The sequence below is a fragment of the Giraffa tippelskirchi genome, chromosome 13, assembly GCF_054371585.1.
Source record: "Giraffa tippelskirchi isolate mGirTip1 chromosome 13, T2T-mGirTip1v1.2.pri, whole genome shotgun sequence".
Taxonomy (NCBI): Eukaryota; Metazoa; Chordata; class Mammalia; order Artiodactyla; family Giraffidae; genus Giraffa; species Giraffa tippelskirchi.
In genome coordinates, this window is record NC_137287.1 from 3012818 (window position 1) to 3028441 (window position 15624).

At 62.4% G+C, this 15624-nt stretch overlaps 1 protein-coding gene and 1 long non-coding RNA gene across 2 annotated transcripts in view; both read left to right on the plus strand.

Moving 5' to 3' along the window:
• Window positions 1–15624, plus strand: part of FOXK1 (forkhead box K1) — a 50537-nt gene that overhangs the window by 13659 nt on the left and 21254 nt on the right. The gene's annotated exons all lie outside the window — the stretch shown is intronic.
• On the plus strand, window positions 155–4355 carry LOC145531111 (uncharacterized). Its single transcript, XR_014072196.1, has 2 exons — window positions 155–1437; window positions 1496–4355. It is a non-coding gene; the product is annotated as an uncharacterized LOC145531111 (long non-coding RNA).

The window sequence follows — 15624 nt, forward strand, 5'->3', positions numbered from 1 at the left end:
AAAGTCTTGAATTCTCAAGCTTATTGGAGAGTTTGCTTTCTCAGCCTGCATTATCTGGTTTTCTTAAAAGTCAAAATTCTTCAGTGTCATTTCTTTTCTGGAAGAGTCAGTTTTTAAAAGAAAGACCCCCCCCCAAAAAAAAGTACACATGAGCTTGATGTCACACATCTATGCAGCCTTTACTATTTCAAACTTTTTGGTGTTACGTACATAACCCGTGCTCGTACAAACTTGGGAAGACGCAGAAATGTGAGGAGAAGAGCCCCGGAGAGCTGCCCTCCGCGGGGGCGACTGCTGCGGCGGCGCTCAGAGTGCTTCCCTTCTGCCTTGTTTCCTTTTTAAAAAAAAGCAAAACTCTGGAGCAGGGACTCTGCTGAAACTGCGTATTTGCAATTTCACTGCTGCTGGGGAATTGGAACCCGTCTAGCCAGGGGCTCTAAAGCACCTTTTTTATGTTAATGTCTGTGGCTGAGTAGGTTAGGGCCCTGAGTTGGTCTCTAAACAGAAGGGAGGGTCCCCGCAGAGTCTGACCTCCGACCCGGTTCCCTGAGGCTGGGCCGAGTCGGGGACGGGCCTCCCCCCTCCCCCATCCCCAGGGGCCCCAGTTCCTAGCGACCAGATCTGATAAGGCCATGGTAACCAAAACGCGGCGGCATTCTCATCTTCCTAGGTGGTTTTCATCATGGGGAAACGTGAGCCAGGGAAGAGCTCGAGATGCGCCTGGTCAGGGACTTATCGCTGGGTGGGGTGTTGGAAGCATTTGGGGGAGGGGCCGTTGCCCCAGCTGTAAATGCCTGCAAGTCCTGTCTGACCACGAGGTCAAGGTTGATCCGGAGCACCGGCCTCCCACAGAGATGACCCGCTGTCCTGAGTACTTTTTGCAGGGTCTGTCTATAAATAATTTTACTGAAACTGAATAAATAACACAAGAGGTCATGAAAAATGTAAGTAACTTAGCTGGTTTATACCTTAACTGAACTCCATTGCATTTTCTCTGTAAAAATGAAAAATAAAACCTGAGGGTCCCCTGCCTTTGTCCCCACGTTGCCGAGATGCTGCGTGGCCCAGATGCAGACAGCAGGGTGGTGTCCCCGGGCAGAGGGGCGGAGGGGAGGCAGGTGCTGCCCAGACAGCAGAGGAGAGGACGGGGCCCCTGGAGACCCAGCGGGGCTGGCCCTGTCGGGAGGGTGGGTACGGACCCCTGAAGGGCGTCTGGCTCCGTCTTTATTTCAGAGAAAAGGGCTCTGAGGCCATGCGGGATAAACTAATGGGTTTGAGGCTGTAATTTACATAACAATTAAACCGGGTTAGTTTATCCCACAGTGCTGAACACAGGCTTCTCCCAGCGCAGTTTCTCAGTGTCTTTAGCCTGTTGTATGACCCAGTTTCCCCAGACGGGTCGTTTCTCCTCCACGGTGCTAACATCTGAGCGGAGATGTGGCCCCGGCTGGCGCGGGCCGGGGTGCTGGAGCCGCCCGCTAATGTCTGAGCGGAGATGTGGCCCCGGCTGGCGCGGGCCGGGGTGCTGGAGCCGCCCGCTAATGTCTGAGCGGAGATGTGGCCCCGGCTGGCGCAGGCCGGGGGTGCTGGAGCCGCCTGCGGGGCCTGGCGGTCTGCAGGGAGGGCAGTCCCTCTGGCCCTCCTGCTCCGCGCGTGGGCGCACTGGGGCCACCAGCACCGCGCTCGGGGCTCCTCCCAGTCCTCAGTCACGCCCGGGGGAGAGCCGGACCCGCCACGTAGATGCAGGTGGGCTCTCCTCCCCTCCCGGGGCGTCAGGGGCGTGCCCTGGGACAGGCCTGAGGCCTCTTCTAGGTGTGGGTTCTCTCCGGGCTGGCTCGGGGTCTCTAAACAGCCCCGCTGCTTTGCAGACAGACGCCGCCTCCCTCCTGGGCTCCAGCTTCTGTCTTATCAGTGGCCCACAGTCCGCAGAGAGAGAGCACTCCTTCGGAAAGGGTTGGAAGGGTTAAAAATCTCAGTTGACCTCAGATTATCAAAAGTGATCCTCTCGGGTTAGTACGGAATTTCATGTGACAGACGGGAAGGAGGCCGTGAAAGTGTAGCAAAGCCGAGTCTAGAGACACGGTGCTTCGCTCCAAGTGCAGTCAGCTTCTGCTTCTGTGTGGCTGGGAGGGCTTTTATCCTGGACACCTGGTGAAGCCTCAGCAGCTGGGCGTGGGCCCCGAGGCCCCCTGCGGCCCCGTCCTTGGGGGCGTGGGGGTGAAGGTGGCAGTGAGGTGCCGCTCCCGGGGCAGAGGCTGGCGACCCGCAGGTGCCGGGCGGGCACCAGGCGGCCGTGTCAGCAGGCTGCATCATCCTCGCTGTCGGCTCACGGGCAGCCCCCGCCCGGGGAGCCCCCACCTCCGCCCTGCAGGGTGCTTCCCGCTCGGGGGGGGGGGGGGCCCTGCGCCAGGTCCCTCGCGCTCCCTACTCCCCTCCATCGCGTCCGCCACGTTGCTCAGCTCACAGGCCCGTCTCCTCGGAGAGACCACTGCTGTCCTTGGGGCCCATGCGGGGCCATCCCTGTCAGCGGGCGCTCGGCACCCAGTGGCCCCAGGAACCACGCAGGCCTCACCCACGTCTGTCACGCCCGCAACAGCTGTTGCTTTCGTGGTGGCCCTCGGTGGCCTGCAAGACCTCGTGCAGGGGAGTAATGTTTCAGGATTCCGCTTTGGGAAAAGGGAACTAATTTTCCGCTTCAGAGTTCAGATTGCCGGGCCCAACGTCGTCCTGAGCACCCGAGCAGTGCCTGCCGCCCCGCGATGCCAGCCGCTCGCCTGCGGGTGGGGATGGGACAGCAGGGGGTGAGGGCCGGCAGGCCCAGGAGATAAAGTGAGCTGCGTGGTGGCAGGCTGACTCAGCAGCAGGGTTTTTTAATGCCGTTTTATTGTCAGATCTGTCCAGTCCTTTGTTTCGTCCTCGGAGGAGTCGGGAGGTCAGAGCCGCCCCGGGGCTCCAGGGGTGACCGCAGAGGAGCGGCGCGGGTGAGGTCACGGCCGCCTCCGCGAAGGTTCTGGGTTAAGGGGCGTTTCCTCCCAGGACCCCCACGCCGGCTTCACGGGACAGCACGTCCGTGGGGGATTTTGACTAGCATTTGGATCAGGGGCAGGGCACCGGCGTTCCGTGCCGACCCCCGTGTGACCCCCGTAACGAAACGTCTGGTGGTCCGTGTTTCTCCTGCCTCCGGATGCCTGGTGGTGGCCTTGGAGCTGCCCCGCGGCGGGAGGAGCCTGACCTGGATGGCCTGCACTGCCGAGGCTGCTTTTGACGGAAACTGAACTCAGAGCCTCCCCTCTCCCCACGTGGAGTCTCCCCGCGTCGTCGAATGCCCTCTGTCATTGCAGGTGCCCTCACTGGCCCTGTTCCGTGTCGCTCCTCCTGGAGGTGGCGGGGCGTGTGCGCGTCGGGACAAGACCGATGGCCGCTGCTGCGTGGCCACAGCCCTCGCCCTCGGGGTGGCTGGAGCGTCCCCTGGCTCAGAAGGGCCTGGAGAGCGCTGATCAGGGCACCTCAGGCCTGACCGGCGCATCGGGTACAGGGGGCCATGCCAGGACCGGACTCCACGTCTCCTGACCCTTGGTCAGCACCGCTGTTTCTACTAAAACAGGCTGTTTCCCCGGGATGTCATGCCTAAGACAGAGTTTATGTGAGTCCAGTGTAAATTCCGCGCGGGCAGTGAGTTCCCACCCCTCTGCACCGGGCAGCTCCGGTGAAAGCAGAGGCGAGGCTGCTCGGGGGCTGGTGGGTGCGCTGTATCAGTCAGGAGGCCAGGGTGTTGTAACAAATACGCCAGCAGCTCAAAGGCAGAGGAAGTGAGTCGCAGTGCCTCCTGGGTGACGCCATGAAGAGATTGTCTTCGGGGCATTCAGGGCAGGAACCTGAGGGCTTCAGGAGGGAGGTCGGGAGGCAGGACTGGAGCCGGGGGACCGTGTGCCAAGGGGGGGCGGCAGCGATGGGGCCTCGGGAATTCTCCGGCGGGGCCAAAGCCAGGCGCCCGGTTCCTGGATGTTTGAGGTGGCTCGTTGGTGCTTTCGATGCGCATCCCCCTCGCGCGTGAGACAGGCCAGGAGGGTGGGAAGCGGGTCCGCACACGGGGTCGGCGTCTCGTGTGCGGTCCTGCGGGCCGCGGTGCCCACTTAGTCCCCCAGCGCTGGGTGCTCGCTGATGACTGCGCCTGCGTCAGACGGAGCCGTGAGGGGTGCTGGGAGCCGGGTCTGCTCGCTGTGAAGAGCCGAGTCACCCGGACCCAGGACGGGCTGCCCTCTGTGGCAGGGGCTGGCTTTTGCGGGGGCTTCTCAGCCCACCCGGCCCACCAGTGCACACAGCCTCGCCCGCCATGGACGGGACAGGCCAGCGTCCGTCTGGTCGTTTGCTCTCGGGGATGAGACCCGCCTGTTCCGCTCATACGTCCTTGGGAAGGAATACTGACCGCTGTCAACCAGACCGCCGCTCTGTGAGTTCTGGGCTCCTTCTCGTCATCTTGAAGGTGGTCCTGTCTGCACTGGGTTTAAGTGTGCCGGCTACCCGGCTTCTCCCTTCACAGCTGGGTTTTCTGTCCTCTCGCCTCACCGACGTGCCCCTCTCTGGGACAGGTGATGTTTGGTTCTGTTTATGCTCCTGAGTGCGTTCAAATCCATTTATGACTAAACACTGCTCCGACACCCACGGTGAGATTTATTGACACAGAGCAGGGCAGAACGGGCGTGCTGGGGGCTGGCCTGGATTGTTGCCCTCGTCTGTTTATTTCCAGTTGGCAGGAGATGACATTTATTTTTAAATTGTGCTCACAGCTCTGTGAATTCTGCAGAACTACAAACAAGATTTCACTGTAACCCCACAGTAAGAAAAGGGATGAAGGTCCGGACCTCCGAGGGACAGACCTCCTCCCGGGCTCCCGGGCCCCCGGCGGCCAGCGGACCTCATCTCCAGATCCGTAATCGGGCAGGCAGCCTGGCCCAGGGAGTTCTACTCAAGGACATTCGTAACTTCAGAAAGTTCTGTTCCTGCCCTTTTCATCTCTTAGTGATTTCTGTTTTTAGTAGTCAACAGAGCGAGTTCACAAGTGTTCGTGACCGTTAACTGCGTGAGTTCTAAGTAGTGAAAAGCGTCGTTTTACATAATGAGTTATGGAGAAGGCAATGGCACCCCACTCTAGTACTCTTGCCTGGAAAATCCCATGGACGGAGGAGCCTGGTAGGCTACAGTCCATGGGGTCGCTAAGAGTCGGACACGACTGAGTGACTTCACTTTCACTTTTCACTTTCATACACTGGAGAAGGAGATGGCAACCCACTCCAGTGTTCTTGCCTGGAGAATCCCAGGGATGGTGGAGCCTGGTGGGCTGCCGTCTATGGGGTCGTACAGCGTCGGACACGACTGAAGCAACTTAGCAGCAGCAGCACATAATGAGTTCAGCACCGCGGCGTGCAGGCAGAGAGCAGGGCCGGTTAGGGGCTCCTAGGAGAGGCCCCTCAAGCTCGGGGAGCACAGGAGGTCAGCTTCCCAATAGGGAGGTCCCGAGAGCCACGGCGCTCTGAGGGCTCACGCGACACCGATGGGATCTCAGTGACCCCGGCCTCCTCCTCCTCCCCTCGGTGACCCCGGCCTCCTCCTCCTCCTCCTCTGAGTGACCCTGGCCTCCTCCTCCTCCGAGTGACCCCGGCCTCCTCCTCCTCCCCTCGGTGACCCCGGCCTCCTCCTCCTCCCCTCGGTGATCCCGCCTCCTCCTCCTCCTCCTCTGAGTGACCCCGGCCTCCTCCTCCTCCCCTCGGTGACCCCGGCCTCCTCCTCTTTCCCTCGGTGATCCCGCCTCCTCCTCCTCTGAGTGACCCCGGCCTCCTCCTCCTCCCCTCGGTGACCCCGGCCTCCTCCTCCTCCCCTCGGTGATCCCGCCTCCTCCTCCTCCTCCTCTGAGTGACCCCGGCCTCCTCCTCCTCCCCTCGGTGACCCCGGCCTCCTCCTCCTCTGAGTGACCCCGGCCTCCTCCTCCTCCCCTCGGTGACCCCGGCCTCCTCCTCCTCCCCTCGGTGACCCCCATCTCCTCCTCCTCTGAGTGACCCTGGCCTCCTCCTCCTCCCCTTGGTGATCCCGCCTCCTCCTCCTCCTCCTCTGAGTGACCCCGGCCTCTTCCTCCTCCCCTCGGTGACCCCGGCCTCCTCCTCTTCCTCCCCTCGGTGACCCTGGCCTCCTCCTCCTCCCCTCGGTGACCCCGGCCTCCTCCTCCTCCCCTCGGTGACCCTGGCCTCCTCCTCCTCCCCTCGGTGACCCCCATCTCCTCCTCCTCTGAGTGACCCTGGCCTCCTCCTCCTCCCCTTGGTGATCCCGCCTCCTCCTCCTCCTCCTCTGAGTGACCCCGGCCTCCTCCTCCTCCCCTCGGTGACCCCGGCCTCCTCCTCTTCCTCCCCTCGGTGACCCTGGCCTCCTCCTCCTCCCCTCGGTGACCCCGGCCTCCTCCTCCTCCCCTCGGTGACCCCAGCCTCCTCCTCCTCCTCCTCCCGGTGACCCCCGCCTCCTCCTCCTCCTCCCCTCGGTGACCCCCGCCTCCTTCTGCTCCTCCCCTCGGTGACCCTGGCCTCCTCCTCCTCCTCCCCTCGGTGATCCCCAGCCTCCTCCTCCTCCCCTTGGTGACCCCAGCCTCCTCCTCCTCCTCCCGGTGACCCCGGCCTCCTCACAGGGATGGGCTGAGCAGCGGGGGGTGGTCTCTGGGTTACGGCACCCTCGCCCTCTCACTGGCCTGATATCTGCTTCTAGTGTAAGGGCTGCTTTGGGGTTGTTGCCTTTAACGCGCATCTTACAAGTTCTGATGTGTGTGCTGTCTGAGGAGGCGGTTCACAGCTGCAGACGCAGGAGGTGCGTCCTTCCCGCGGAGAGAGCCCCGGGAACGTGTGTCCTCACCTGCGTTTCCGCCCGGGCGCACGTGGTAGCGCCCATGGACCCAGAACACTGTGGGCGTCACGTCCTCCTGAACGTTGGGCAGAACCAAAACCTTGCGAGCAAAAAGCAGACATTCCGGGCAGGGAGGGGCGCCCTGCTGGGCAGCCGAGTCTCGTGGCTGGGACCGCGCTGGGTCTGGGTGTCCCCTCTGCAGGAGGGGTCACGGCCGACAGCCTCCGTCTCCTGGCAGAGCGTGTCTAGGAGGGAAGCCGCTAGCATGTGCCTGGTCCCGGCTCCGTGCACCCTGCCGGCCCCATGGCTGGCCCTGCATTGGCCCGGCCGGAGGCAGAGGCTGGAAGCCTGACCTATGAGAAGCCGTCTGCTTATCAATGTTTGACTTGAGCGGAGCCAAGTTCAGAACAAACCAGGAGGACGATGTGAAGTGCTCCGGTGTTGTGAAATAGGAAGCAGAGTTCTTTGTTTCTCACTGTAACTGACCGATTAGGACCTGGGTCTCGCCAAAGTGGCTGCACCAGGCATGTGGTCAATTTGAGAGTCCGGGGCGGCTCGCAGATTCCTGCAGCCAGAGCACCCAGAGCCACGGCCAGTTCCCTGAAGGTGGAGCGATGTCGGGAAAGCAGTGCTTCCAGCGGCCCATCCCAGTGTAGGGTCGCCAGGCTTCAGCATAGACCCCACGGTCTGGAAGCTGTGAGAAAGGGGCCAGGAGTGAGAACCACAGGATGGGGGTCTCTCGGCAGAGCTGTGGTCTCTGGGTACCTCCGTCGTCCCGGTGGGCCGGCCGCAGTGGCCATGCGCACAGTCAGGATGCGAAGCCCTGTCTGCCTCTTTCCAAGGAAGGGAGCTGCCTCCAACCAGGAGTCCAGGGCGCCCCTGGACGAGTGCGCTGAGTCAGGCCTGCCGTCCTGCCTCGTTGCAGCCCTGCCGTCCTGCCTCGTTGCAGCCCTGCAGGCGCAGCATCGTGTGTCCAGACTGCGTGGCGCGGTGGTTCATTCCTCTTCGCCGCTGAGTCGTCACTGCCCCACCGTGCGGGTTCCCCGTGTTTCCTGAGGGACCTGGTGGTTGATCGTGCCTCCTGCAGATAAAGCTGGCGTGAGCAGCCATGGGCAGTTTCCGGCCCACCTGATCGTCCTCTCAGGGATGAATGCCCAGGAGGGCAGTGGACCGGTCGAATCACGGGGTGTGTCTGGTTGAGGAACTGCCCACTGGTCTTCCAGTCCCACTGGCAGGGCGGGGAGACCGTCTCCCCGCAGCCCCGCCCGCACCCGGCGGTGTGGCTGCCGCTTCAGCCGTCTTCCAGGTGTGCCCCCCAGCCCCCCGATGGGCAGTGTGTCCCCTGCAGCAAAGCGTCCACTCTGTGATCGCACTGGTTTCCTCCCGTGGGTGATAACAGCTTTTCACTCTGGCTTTTAGGACCTTTTCTCTGTCTTCCAGTTCCCAGAGGTCGGTGTGGATTTCTCTGAGGTTTGCCCGTCTGGGCTTCACTCTGAACCTGTGGGTTTATCTTGCTGCCACATTTGGCGGTTTCTCAGCTATTTTTTCTCTACCCCACCCACTTTCTGTTCTCCTGGGACTTGGGAGTCAAGCTTCTGTTTCAGCCCCAGAGGCTCCTGAGACGCATGTTCTCTATCTCAGTCTCTTTTCTCTTTGTGGCTCAAGCTGGGTCGTTTCATCGTTCTTGGCTTCAGGTTCACTGGTTTCCTTCTTTGTTCTTTTCATTCTGAGTCTGTTCATTGCGTTTTCAGTTCCTATGTCTTTAGTTCTAACATTCCCTTTGGTGGTCTTCTGCTTACTGAGATTTTCTGCTTCTTGTAGTTGCTCAGTTAAAGATCACTGCTTTAGAATCCTGGAAAGGTAATCCTGACACCAGCCTCTTCCTGTGTTAGTGTCTCTTGATGCCTTTTCCCATTTTGTTTGAGATTTTCCTCATAATAGGAATCTGGATGTTTGGGATACGTGCTCTGAAGACTTTGGACCTTACTTAAATCCAGTGTTTGATAAGCACTCCTCTGGGCGAAGGGGGACCACCCCCATCACTTCCCACATGGCCCCCTTGGTGCTGAGGACGAGCCCAGGGACTCACGGGCCACTCCCGCCCCAGACCCGCCCTCGGCTGGCTCTCCGCCCTGGCCTGTGTGGCCCTATGCTCAGTGGGGGCAAGTCCCCGGGCCCCTCGGTGGGGACGGCGTGTGTCCCGTCCTCGGTGGGGACATGTCCCCGGGCCCCTCGGTGGGGACGGCGTGTGTCCTGTCCTCGGTGGGGACGGCGTGTGCTCCTGTCCTCGGTGGGGACATGTCCCCGGGCCCCTCGGTGGGGACGGCGTGTGTCCTGTCCTCGGTGGGGACGGCGTGTGCTCCTGTCCTCGGTGGGGACATGTCCCCGGGCCCCTCGGTGGGGACGGCGTGTGTCCTGTCCTCGGTGGGGACGGCGTGTGTCCTGTCCTCGGTGGGGACGGCGTGTGCTCCTGTCCTCGGTGGGGACATGTCCCCGGGCCCCTCGGTGGGGACGGCGTGTGTCCTGTCCTCGGTGGGGACGGCGTGTGCTCCTGTCCTCGGTGGGGACATGTCCCCGGGCCCCTCGGTGGGGACGGCGTGTGCTCCTGTCCTCGGTGGGGACGGCGTGTGCTCCTGTCCTCGGTGGGGACATGTCCCCGGGCCCCTCGGTGGGGACGGCGTGTGCCCCTCCTGCTCGGTGTCCCCACGCTGGGTCCCCACACTCCATGGGGAGGACGTGGGCCCCCGCCCGAGGTGGGGGGTGCTGCGGTCTGCAGGGCTGGTCTCCTCTCTGGGTCCGTGGCTGAGCCCGAGCCGTGACTCCACAGCCTCACCGGCTGGGACCCGCCTCGCCCCGCACCCCGGGTCACTGTGTCTCCCCTCCCGACTGCCGACACGTGTGTCCCAAGGATCATGCCGGCCTGTTGCGAACTGTCTTACAAACCGGGTGCTCTGCCTCCCGTTCAGGAGGGTCCTCTCTGTCCTCGGGCTGACTGAGTCCTCTCGCCTTCCCCCATCACAGCGCGGCGCGCCTGAGACTTTCCTCTGCCCTGGTGCTGTCATGGTTGCCTTCAGAGTTTTCCATTTCCCTTGTCACTCTCTGCTCTGAGACTGCGGGTGCTGCTGTCGCTGCCTGGACGTTGGTTTCTGCGGAGATGGGGCCGTGCTCCTTCACCAGGCCGCTCGAGTTCTCGTGCCCCGGGCTCTGTGGGGCCCGGCGCCGGGTGTGGCCGGTGAAGTGGATGTGGAGTCCCAGCAGCTCGTTGGCCTCTGCTGCGGGCGGGCTCCCCTCGGCGGCCTTCCCGGAGCCCGCAGGCCTGTCCCCTGTGGGCGGGCGGTGGGCCTGCAGGGCACAGTCGTTCACGGAAAGCGAGGAACCCAGCGCCCGACCCGCGCATCCCCTCCGCTGGCAGCTCAGAGGCGGTTTCTCTGTCTCTCTCCTCTCCTCTCCCGGCCTGTGACGTCGGCAGACGGCCTGGGCCTGTCCCAGGAGGGAGCCCCCAGCCCCGAGTGCCCAGGAGGAGAGGGAGGCCGGGCCACCGTGCACGGGGCTGGAGACCATCTCTGAGTGAGGCCGCTGATGCCGGGTGGGCCCAGGGGCAGGCGAGGGGCTCGGGAGCGAGCACCCGCATGCAGGCCCGATGTCCGCATTTCCTCCTGGGCGCTGTGGCACTTCCTCAGCTGAGTGAGGGCCAGTCCATTGCGGGGTTTCATGGCACCTGTCCTGCCAGCCCTGCGGGGGGGTGGGTGCGGGGCAGGAAAGCTCCGAGGAGCCCTGGGGGCTGACTGGTCACGGGAAACCGGGAGCAGAGTTCAGAGGGGGGCGGGAGGTGATGCCGGAACTTCCATGTGGTTATTTTTCATCTTCTCCCTTTAAAGTGTGTGCAGCCCTTTCTCCTGTGGGAGTGGGGGGTGTGGACACCCCTCCCCCAGGAGCTGAGCGTGGCCCCCTGCGGACCCCCCATCCTGGCCCACGGGGACTTGATGGGGAGCTGACTTGGGTGAGGCCCCGGGCCTGGGTCAGGGTCAGAGGGGGGTGTGTGTGTGTGTATCTCAGTGCTGGCTGTGGGCGGACTGTCTATTGTTACTCCGTCACAGGAGGTTTCCCGGCCTCTCCAAGAGGCCTGATTTACAAGAAAGAAAGTTTCGGGGCCCGTCCCCGCTCCTTGTCCACAGGCCATTCGCCCCAGCACCCTGCTCTGCACCCCCTCCTCCTTTCTCCCTGTGATTCGGGCCCAGAGGCCCCTGTGCACAGTCTCTGTCGGCGTCTCTGCCCTACACATCCCCAGAGGGACGGGCAGGTGGGGATCCCAGATGGTGCCACCCGATGAGAGGTTCGGGTCCCGACACCCTGTCCGTCAGCCTCGCGATCCTGGGCCTGAGGCCGGGTTCCCTCCTGGTTGGGGGGGTCTGTCTTAGGACAGAGCAGGCGCAGGCCTGGGGCGCTTGCTGGTGAGCACTGCCCGACCCCGGCCTGATCGTCCACTCACGCCCTGGGCCCAGCCCCCCGTGCTCGTGCCCCTGGTCTTTTGGGGGACGAGCCCCCTGACGGTGGTCAAGGGCCGTCTCCAAGCCGTCTTGCTGGGAGAAGCCGACTCAGAAGCCCAGAGAAGCCGGCTCCACCCTGGCCATCACGCTCGCCCGCCCGCCCGGCGGGTGCCCTCACCCCCAGCTCCTCGTCCCAGGGCAGGGCCCTGCGGGGCAGCGCAGACAGCAGGGAGTTCATCTTCCAAGCAGATGCTGTTCAGGCTATTGTCAGTAATTGTCGAGAAGCTCACGAGCCCTGCACTTCCTGCTTCAACGTCGGTGGAGGCCCATGGTGTGCTGGGCTCCCCGTCCGCCCCAGCAAGGGGTCGGTGCCGGGCCAGCCGCGCCCTGATCCCAGCTGGGCAGCAGAAGGCCTTGGGGACGCGGCCGCCCTCCCCCTCGTGCCTCGGCAGACAGCCCGTGGTTTGTTTTTCCCTCAGTGGAGAGCTCTGGCTTATTTTCCTTTCTGAAGCCAAATAGTTTTGTTTCGTCCAAAACGTGTCGGGGACAGAGGGATCACACAGCCAGCCGTGTGTTGAACTTGGCCCACAGGCAGGCTGGGCCCCAGGCCTAACGCCCGTGGAGGCTGCTTCCATTTCTCTGTCCCACCATCCTGTCCTGGCCGGGGGTGGGGCTTCCACTTCAGGACCTCCTTGCCCAGGGTGGTTGCTGGCAGCCGGTCATCACATTTCCACTCCAGGCAAGGAGCGGGAGGAGGGACAATGGGCAGGAATCCTCCCTCGCGAGCTGTCTGCCGGCCTCTGCTTTCTTCGCCTGTGCCACTGTCCATCAGTCACCCCTCGGCAGAGGTGCTGGTGACGTGGGCACCCCGGGAAAAGCGGTGGGAGGGAAGTGGGTTGGGGCAGGGTACTCCCTCGCGTACCCCTTCACGCCACGCCTGCCCCGCGAGGAACCCCGTTCACCCGCCTTCCCAGGGGCAGCCCCAGGATCAGCTCGCCTCATGAAAGCCGGGGCTCCCTGTGGTTGGGGGAGCTTCCCTGGAATAACGCCCCTGCCCCTGGGTCCCGCTCTGGCTGGAGCCTGTGGGAGGGGAGGGGGCTGAGCCGTGGGTGGGAGGGTCCTTCTCCCTGCTTATAAGCAGAGATGAGAGCCTGGGTGGGGTGGCCCTGGGAGCCAGGGCGTGGGGGTGCACAGGGTGGCGCCCCCACCCGGCCTGGACGCGTCCACCTGCAACAGGGGTTCATCCACCTCCGCGGACTCTGATACCTCCCCGGGTGCCTCCTCGGGTTTCGGTTCTTTGGGGAAATGGGCTGGCGGCCAAGTGCCGTTCTCGGGGCCGCCCACCCGCCCATGCCCCTCCCCAGCCTCCGTGCAGGGTGGCTTCCGTGTGTGCCTGTCGGATTCTCCAAATTAGGAAGGCAAGCTGAGCTGGGCTGGAAGCAGTCAGACAGGGTTCCTGTTGTGTTCTGACAAATGGAAGGTTTTTCTTTCTTTTTTTTTAAACAGCAAAGGCTGTGTGCTCTCTTTGGAGGCGGGGTTGAGGTTTGTGTTGGGGTTCCCTGCTGAGCTTCGCTGCTGTCTCTGAGGCCAGTACCGAAAGGAAGGTCTTGGTTTGGGTGGCGGTGCCTGGGCGGGAGGCCCCACGGGTCTGCCTGAATCGTCCACGCGGGAAGGATGAGGCCTCTCCGGGCCTTCCCTGCCAGCCTGGGTGCCCGCATCTTTCCGGCCGCACCCCAGGCTCTTCTGCCTGCAGCTCCTGACGGCATTTCCCGGCCAAGTTTAACGGAAGTGAACTTGGCCTTTCTTGAGTTGCCAGCACCCAGAAAGTAAACGTGCAGAGTGGATTCCTGCTTTGTTTTCCTGTTTCTCCTCCAGCCACGGTGTCCTGGAGCCTTTTTCTTTCTGCCCCTCAGACTTACAGGAGCTGTGATTGCACAGAGCCCTCTCCATAATGTCCTCCAAATACACATGTTTAAGTATAACTCAAGTGTCCAGAGAAATGGAATGTGTTGTTTAGTTGACATACTTAACTTGCCAGCACGTGGTTACCAGGGACATGTAATAATAGCCTTATGCTACTTTTTAACTATTTTTTGCTGTATTTTATTATACTATATTCTATCGTTGTATTCTTGCATTTCATGTTGATTAAGGTTTAATCTTAGTTCTGCAGACCATCTTGCAGTGTTACACGGACTGCAGCCCACCAGGCTCCCCTGTCCACAGGGATTCTCCAGACAAGAATCCTGGAGTCGGTAGCCTGCCCCTTCTCCAGGGGAACTTCCTGACCCAGGAATTAAACCGGGGTCTCCTGCGTTGCAGGCGGACTCTTTACCAGCTGAGGCACCAGGGAAGAGGGCCTGGCAGCCCCAGATCCCTGGTGTCGCATCAGCGCCTTTTCTCGGGAGGGGCTGCTGCCACTCCCTGGGCGGGGTCTGAAGTGTCGGTGCAGGTGTTGCTTGTTGCAGGCTCGCTCTTGTTTCCTGCACTTGGCACTTTCCTGGGTCTTCGTCTTCGTGCTTAGACACCCCGTTCTCGTCCTTGGGAGGGAGGGAGGGGGAGCTGTGTGTAATGGGGGGTGACCTTGGCTCCTGACCGCAGACCAAACACGTGTCACAGCGGGTGGACGTCGATCTCTGCACAGACCCCGGCCGTCCCCCAGCCCCGTCTGCGGTGGCGCTGGACCCAGTGACGGCCCTGCCCGCCAGGCTTTGCATGTGGGGTGTCTCAGCCCATTCTCCCTCCCATTCTCAGTCAAGCCTCTCTCAGTAAAAACCGCAGGTGCAGGTTTGAGCGGCGACACGGGCGGCCCGCCCCCCGTGAGAGGGAAGGATGCCGACTGTCCCCTGGCGCTCTGCCCCATGACTCTGCCACACACAGAGCAGGCATGTGGTCCGTCTCCTGGCACGGTTAACCCAGGGTCAGGGAAATCTGACCCTTGCCCTGGGGTTCGGACGCTGGGATTCAGCCATGACCTCTGGGCTGCTGCATCCGTGTGGAAGGAATCAGGCTCCTTTGGTCTCAGGCCTGACCTTTACCTCCTGGTAGACTTGGTTACCCCGTGGTGCATGGTCCACTCCTGCAGTTTGCACACACGCATTACCTGGTGATGCGTGGTCAGCTCCTGCAGTGTGCACACACGTGTTACCCTGTGACGCATGGTCAGCTCCTGCAGTGTACACACACGCGTTACCCGGTGACACGTGGTCAGCTCTTGCAGCATGCACACAGGCGTTATCTGGTGATGCGTGGTCAGCTCCTGCAGTGTGCACACGTGTTACCCTGTGACACATGGTCAGCTCCTGCGGTGTACACACACGCATTACCCACTGATGCATGGTCAGCTCCTGCAGTGTACACACATGCGTTACCCGGTGACGTGTGGTCAGCTCCTGCAGCATGCACACAGGTGTTATCTGGTGATGCGTGGTCAGCTCCTGCAGTGTGCACACGTGTTACCCCGTGACACATGGTCAGCTCCTGCGGTGTACACACACGCATTACCCGGTGATGCATGGTCAGCTCCTGCAGTGTACACACACGCGTTACCTGCTGATGCGTGGTCAACTCCTGCAGTGTGCACACGCGTTACCCTGTGACGTGTGGTCAGCTCCTGCAGTGTGCACACACGCGTTACCCGGTGACGCGTGGTCAGCTCCTGCAGTATGCACACAGGCGTTACCCGGTGATGCGTGGTCAGCTCCTGCAGTGTACACACACGCGTTAGCCGGTGACGCGTGGTCAGCTCCTGCAGTATGCACACAGGCGTTACCCGGTGATGCGTGGTCAGCTCCTGCAGTGTACACACACGCGTTAGCCGGTGACGCGTGGTCAGCTCCTGCAGTGTACACACAGGTGTTAGCCGGTGATGCGTGGTCAGCTCCTGCAGTGTGCGCACTCGTGTGTGCAGTGTGGAGGGAAAGGCGGCCGCCGAGGCGACCCCCCCGAGGGAGCCTGAGGTCTGGGGAGCCCTGCGGGGAGGCGCAGGGGTGCTAGAAGTGGGCTCTGTGCAGGGGCGGCCCCGGGGACAGGAGCCTGGAGACCGTGCGTGTGCTGGGACGCAGCCGGGCCCTGAGCTGGTGGCAGCCCAGCACTGGTGGGCTCGGCAGGTCCCCAGTCTGAGGCTCCCCCGCCAGAGGCCCCGCCTGTGGTCCACACTTGACTGCAGTTCACCCCACTGCAGCGCCCATTCGGTGGGCAGTGACCTTCAGGAAGCCTTCAAAGTGGTAATTCTGATCTCTGTAGCTCCCCCGTT